The sequence below is a fragment of the Lontra canadensis genome, unplaced genomic scaffold (genome assembly GCF_010015895.1).
Source record: "Lontra canadensis isolate GAN:19392208 unplaced genomic scaffold, GSC_riverotter_1.0 scaffold65, whole genome shotgun sequence".
Taxonomy (NCBI): domain Eukaryota; kingdom Metazoa; phylum Chordata; class Mammalia; order Carnivora; family Mustelidae; genus Lontra; species Lontra canadensis.
In genome coordinates, this window is record NW_022631059.1 from 10257101 (window position 1) to 10264642 (window position 7542).

Genomic DNA, 7542 nt, shown 5'->3' on the forward strand with positions numbered 1-7542 from the left:
CTCTAGACATGTGCACACCCAGAACGCAGTGTAGGGTCTTTGGCCCTAATTAAGAATTAAGAGGCCTTGGAACTCCTAACCAGCTGCTTCTAGGGCAAAAGGGACCAACTTAACGATGACCGCTTTTGCGGTTTTTTCTGGCAATGTGGAATCTGACGCAGACAGCCCAGCTGGAAATCACACTGAAAAACAACCCCGCTCATTGAAGCGTGGGGGCAAAGTCCTTGCCCCTGCCCTAATGGGGCCTCCCTTTTGACCCTGGTACAGGCAACAGACCCCATACAGCTGGGAAGGTGGTGTGCGAGTCACAGCTCTAGGAGAAACAGCAAAGCAAGCCTTTCCAAATTTGTTTTATTTCTTGGGTCCCATGGTTATCCTCCATCTCCGATTTAGCTCTCGGTGCCTGCAGGACTCACTGCGGGGGCTTGGGAAGGCAGATTTAACAGCCCGGATTCTCGGGCCCTACCCCTGAGCATGTTCAAGACTTCTCTCCTTGCACACAGAATGTGCAGGGAAGCCAAAAAAAAGACCCAGTAATCAAGATCAATCATATTGTAATGCAGTTCCTTTTTTTTTTTAATCAAAATTAGGGGCACCAGGCTGGCTCAGTCAGTGGAACATGTGACTCTTGATCTCAGGGTTGTGGGTTTGAGCCCCACATTGGGTGTAGAGATTACTTAAATAAAATCTTTAAAAAAGAAAAAAAATCAAAATTAATGCCCCAAATCCACAATGAACAAAATATCAGAATTTTAGGTAAAGATGGGCTCTGCCTTTGCACTCACATGATTTGGCCCCACGTGTTGCTCCCACGTTCTGATCCTGCCCTGCCCCCCAGGCATACCCTGCAAGACCCCTCCAACTGGCTGAGGGCTAGTCGTCCAAGAAGTGCAGGTGGGAGCTGTTAGCAACTGGCACCCACAGCTGCTGGGGCATGAGCGCCCATCCCACTGAGGGGGATGAGTGCAGGCACCAAGACCACCTCCCACCGCAGAACCAGAGCCCTGTGAACTGAAGGTGATAACTTCTGATGTTGGTAAGCACAGAGTTACCTGGCGAGGGGTAACTGGGACCAGGGAGCGGTGGAGAGAAGCCACTTAAGAAAGTCAGGGAAGGGGGCCGCCTGGCTGGCTCAGCCAGAGGAGCATGGGACTCTTGATCTCTGGGTTGTGAGTTCGAGTCCCAGGCTGGGTATAGAAATGACTTAAATAAATAAAGTGGAGGGGAAAACAAGAGGGTCAGGGAAGGTCTCTCTGAGGAGGTGGACTTCAAAGGGGATCTGGGGGAGAGGTGTGGACAGCAATCCAAGCCGAGGGGACAGCTCAGGCAAAGGTTAAGAGGTGAGGAAGATGGAGACATTGTCCAGTTGTCAAGGGAGCACGTGGGCATGGAAACTCATCCCCGCTGGGCACATCCTTCCTCCCAGGGAGAAAACGCAGATCTGCAAAGTGGACACTGAGCAAACATTTCCAGCGAACTTCCTCTGAAATAGTCTTTGTCACAGCAGCTGGGGACAAGACAACCAAAAAAAACAGAACTGGACCCAGCCCCTGCCCCAGAGGTGCTGATAATCTGATGGAGGAAAAGACACTCGAGTAGACATTTCCAGACACGTGGAATGATGGGCGTGCGGGCACGGGGGCTGTTGGAGCGTGGAGGAAGATGTCAAAGAAAGCCTGGTTTTCACGCAGATTTCCATTTGCTAAAATGGCTTCACGTATGTTTTCCTTCAGAAACAAATAAAGTGTTCCTCCTAACGCAAGTTCTGTCTCTCCCACTCTGTCTCAGACCTCTCCCCATCCAGGCCTGTCAGCTTATAACGGGAATCTGTCCACTTGGGTCCCACACTGGGGCAGCCCCCAGCCTCTTGGTCCTGGATTGTTGCCAGAGCCTCCCCCCTGGTCTCGCTGCTCTCCCACCTCCCCTCTGCACAGCAGCAGAGGAGCCCCATTACAACCCCAGTCAGATAACGCTCCTCCTCCGCTCAGAGCACCACGCTTGCCACAACGTGGTGACAGCTCACCCACACACTCTCAGCCCTACCTCCCTGACCTGCTTCCACTGTCTCTCCTGTAAGCTCTGCCAGCCTCTTCTCTAGTCCCGGAATAGACCAAAAACAGTCCTACCTCAGGGCCTTTGCCCTTGCTGTTCCCGCCACCAGGAAGGCTCTTCCCTAGGTTATATCCACTCGCCCCCTCTCTTCATTCAGTTCTCTGCTCAAATATCACTTAAACAGGGGGACCTCATCTGACCTCTTCCCCCAGGCCTGTGGAAAGACCACATTCCCAGAACACCCCCCAGTGTCTTTTATTTTCTGTATTCTGATGCTTTGATAGCTGAAGACTTGCAGACCTTAGGAGGACTGCCCCTCCCAGGAGTCAACAATTCCTAGAGATGATAAACCGTGCACACACAAATGTGCTTTTCCCATACAGAACAATCCAGACCCCACACACAACCACCTCCTTTCTCAGGCTCTCACACACTAGGACACTCTCCACCTGCCCTAATCACCCCAGGGCCAGGTACACAGCCAGAAACGGCCCTCATGTCCCAGAACCTGCTGAAATCTTCCAACTAGCCACTCCTAAGCCTGCTTGAATGGCCTCGTCTCTTCCTTCCCTTAGAGGTCACAGTAAAGACTCCCGCCACAGGTCTCCCCAGCACCACCTCTGTCTCTGACCAGCTCTGGTGCTTTCTCATGCGCCCCCTGCTCGCCATTTTGGCGTGTGCCCCCTCTTCTTGGGAAGTGTGATTATAACAGACTAGCTTTTCAATGGCAATTTCTTCTGATCTTTTGGCCTTCTCATCCCTGAATGACAATAAAATCTATACTTGAAAGCATCCAGCCCCCTTACCCTGCTTCCTCCTTCTCTGAAATGCTTATCATCACCCGACACATTGTATATTGATTTGCTCATGGTCTTTTTCTCTCCACGAGATTTTTAGCTCCAGGAGGGCAGGGACCTTCACAGGAGTATCCCTGGTCTAGGACAGCAGCCGGTACATAGTAGGTGCTCAGTTAATATTTCCTGAATCAATGAATCTGTAAATCCCTCACTCTATACAGAGTCCTGCCAAACATATACACGTAGCAGGCGTACCTGTTCATACACATGGTGAAATGAACCTCCTTAAAATCTATTCCTATGTGTTGACACCACAGTACTGGCAGGCAGAAAACCTGCCCAGCCCCCAACCAGGTCACACAATGGTTTCTGCTTGGAAACAATGCCTACTGTGTGAACGGTCCTCCACCAACATCCTTGAATTTTGAATTAAATGTATGAAAAGATACTCTGGGACTTTGTTTGTAACCACAAAACAGAGCCTGAAAAATGTTTTTCTTTTCCTTTTCTGGAATGAACATGCCACTTATGCAAAGGACCTATAAAATCCAAATTAATGAATTTCTTGAAGTAAATTTAAAGCCATCAACTGGCCTTGCTTTAAGAAATAAGGGGGAGGGGTGCCTGGGTGGCTCAGTGGGTTAAAGCCTCTGCCTTCGGCTCAGGTCATGATCCCAGGGTCCTGGGATCGAGCCCCATGTTGGGCTCTCTGCTCAGCCTGCTTCCTCCTCTCTCTCTGACTGCCTCTCTGCCTACTTGTGATCTCTGTCTGTCAAATAAATAAATAAAATCTTAAAAAAAAAAAAAAAGAAAGAAAGAAAGAAGGTGGGGGGGATGTAATAGGCTAGATCCCGGGTCTCAGTTACTGGTTATTGGGGGTTTTTTTCAATATTTTATTTATTTATTTGAGAGGGAGTACAAAGGCAGGGTAGGGAGGGGGGCCAGAGGGAGGGGGACAAGCAGACTCCCTGCTTAGCATGGACCCCAACAGAGGACCGATCCCAGAACTCTGAGATCATAACCTGAGATGCTTAACTGACTGAGCCACCCAGACACTCGAGGTTTATTATATATACATGGGGCCCAGGAAAAGTCACTAGAGTCATTCTCTAAATGACAAGTGCATTTAAGAAGTGGCTAGAATTGCTGCTAAATGGACAGAAACTGTTTCTCCGTAAAGTTGATTAAACAGGATCTGCCTCCTCACCTTAGAAGCTCAGAGGTCTTTTGCAATTGGCATAAAAATTACTTAGCAGTGACAATCAGTCAAGGTATCTGGGGACAGTTGTGGGGAAGAGAAGGGAGCCTGCAGGAAAGAAGTGATACCTTTATTCTCTTGCCCTCTGCTATTCAATCTCATGCCATCAGGGACTGCTGGGCTATGCTTTGCTTTCAAAGGAGAGTAAATCCGCAGGTCCAGCGGAAAGCCCCAAAGGCTGAGACTGATGGTCTACAAGCAAGCATTTGGAATGGGCCCTCCAGCCTCCTCCGCATACATAAGGCAAGAGCCCACCTTTGCCCAGAAATTGCAGGGCAGGGTCTGGGACAGTTAGGAGGGTACTCCTCGCCCTTAAGGGAGTCTAACATATTTGCCTGCAGGGTCATCGGAAAGATCTGAAGGGTAAGGGACAACCACACATGTCTGTGATCAGTGCTCAGACTTCACACCCCCAGTGTTAGGGGGCAGATGCCGCTGGCTACCTACGTGAAAGACATTCCTCCAATTTCCCCATCAGGAGGTTGGGCTTTTGCTCTGTCCCAGAGTTTATGCCAACCACGGTCATCCCATCAACATTTGCCCACGAGTCCTGGGAGTGGGTACATGACCAGTCCTGGCCAATGAGACCCCAGAGGAAGTCAGCCTGGGTGGTCACATGACCCGTTCTGCCCCATGAGACCCCAGCAGTCGGCCTGAGGTTGCTGTGGATGTTTTCCCTCAGACGACAGCAAGCCTTTTTGTCCTCTTTCCTTTGTCCTAGTGTCCTTTGTCCTTGTGCCTGGCTCCTTCCTTGTCTCTTGTCCTGGTGCCCGGCCCCAGGTTCTGTATGTTGTCATGCCTCAAGACAGGCCCCTCTCTAGGGAATCACAGCATGTGGAGAGGCCTGTGAGGTCACACACCTCCCCTACCGAGGCATCTCACCCAGCCAGTGACACGCTGACTCGGACATGCAAGTCCTTTGCCTAGAGACAGAATGTGTCCTGGGATGGGGGACAAGCGTCCCAGTTACCCATGGAGTCAGGCTGCAACCCGACTCCAGCTGAAACCACATCCTCATTTCTCCTCCCCACCCAGGGCCCCTCCCTTGCTGGTTTCTTTTGAGAGCACACCTGATAACTCACGGGCACCTCAGTCCCCATCTCAGCCCCCTGCTTCTGCTTCTCAGGAGCCTGAGCTCAGACAGCGGGTGCCAGAGCTGGGGGGCCACACTCGGGATGCTGAGCTGGAGGAAGGAAATCCAACCTGCAGAGGAGGAGGTGGGGCTGAGAAGCACGCAGAACAGCTGAAGACACAAGAAGCAAAATGACGTGTATGTGATCGCACAGCCAGTTAGTTGCAGAGCTGGAATTGGCAACCAAAAACTTATGGCCACTATTCCAGATCTCTTCCTAAAACACCCATTTCACTGAGGACGAACTGTAAGACCCCAGCACAGCACTATCTGCCAACGTTAGTGGACACCTGTAATTCCTCTCCCCATCAGCATCTGGCAATGGCCACTGGGACAGAAACTCTAGTGGCCCATCCAACATCCACGCTCCCCTTCCTTCCTACTAATGTCAGGATAGAATTCTACCAGTTTAATCCAGACACGCTGCCCCTGAGAATGAAGATTATGTTTCCCAGCCTCTCTTGCAGCTTGAAATGGCCAAATAGAAAAGTACTGGCCAGTAAGATAGTCTTGTGGGGGAAATTTGAGAAGGTTCCTTAAAAGGGAGGAGATAGTACGTCTGTTCTTCCTGTCCCTGGAACATATATGTGATTGCTGGATCTCTAACAGCCCTCTTGGACCATGATCATAAAGATAGAAGCCAAATGCTGAGGGCGGTAGAACAGGAAGACGGGTCCTTGAGGTCCTTGAGGAAACCTTAGAACTGTCAACTTCCTGGACTCCATGCTCCAAATGGATGTTAGGGTTCTTATAGGTCCTATCCACAAAGATCTCTCTTGTTCACTGAATATAAACTTGAGTGGTATAGAGACAGGAGACTGAGAATGGAGCAAACACAGAGGAAATAGATCCAAGGCATGGAGAAAATGAAACCAGGTTCTAGTCACTGTTGAGTCTCTAGAACCAACAGTACCTGAAGCCATCGCTTCCCTTGGACTTTTTATTAATGTGATTCAATAAATTGGGTTTCTGTCATTTTCAATGTGTGGTTGATACCTGAGTCTGAATTAGAAGTCCAGGAAGGGTCCTGTGAACTTTAGCATCTATCAAAACAGCTTTAACAAGAAGTGTCTTAAAGCTGAATTTTGGTGGGGTAGGGGCCGCCAGGATGGCTCAGTCAGTGGAGCGTCTGACTCTTGATTTTGGCTCAAGTCATAGTCTTGGGGTCCTGGGATGAGGTCCCGCATTGGGCTCTGTGCTCAGCGGAGAGTCTGCATGAGGATTCTCTCTCTCCCTCTCCCTCTACCCTTTCCCCCATGCTCTCTCTTTCCAAAATAAAAATAAATAAATCTTTAAAGCTGAATTTAGCACTCTAGCCACAGTTGGGCCCACTTGCCTTCAGAAGAGTCAATCCACACAATTTTCTTAAATAAACCACCCCAACAGGCACATGCTAATCCATGAGTAGGACAACTTGGAGTAGCAAAATGCATTGCAAGTCCCAGAACAGAAAGAAGGATCTTGGGCTTTGGAGCTGACAAGTTCAATTCCTTGACAAGCTACAACCTTGCTATGTCTCCCTGGGTAAGATACTAAAGGTCTCATTCGTCCACTGTAAAAAAGGAATTAAAAAAAAAAAAAAACAAACCCATACTGGAATGACAAGAGGATTGAATGAAACAAAGAATATAAAGCACCAAGAACAGAGTCTAGCCCGTGGTTAGTGTTCAACGAATAGTAGCTATTGCTATCACTGTTCATTACGCCCCAAGAATTCAACTAGAAACAATGAAAAGAGTCTGGTAAATTAATAGCATACACAAGGTAACGAGGGTATGCGTTAGTCTGCTTTTTTATAACATTTCAATGGACATTCACACATTTCTCATTTGCCTGCGCGGCGGTGGCTGCTAATTACAAATGCATGTTCTCACTTCGTTCCAACAGATTTGGCAGTACCGCCACTTGGAGATCTTTTCATTAGCAGTCAGGTAATGAACGTGGGGGAACTGCATTGTTGTACAATTACTCGCGGATCCAGATTTCGCCCCTGCCTTCCGCTGCGGCCAGTGCGTCCTCCCTCTGTTTCGATCAATGCACGGCTCTTGTCAATTGAGAAGATGGGCAACTCACTTCCCTCTGCTGGGAGGCAGCATGAAGGCCTGTATCCTGCTTCTGCCACTGACTAGCTGTGTAGCCTTGAGCTAGTTACCTACTTCTGTGAGCATTGTTTTCCTTTTATTTTTTTTAAGATTTTAAGATTTAAGAAAGAGTGCACGTAGACAAGCAGAGGGGAGGGACAGAGGGAGAAGGAGACTCCCCATTGAGTGTGGAGCCTGACATGGGTCTCGATCCCAGGAACC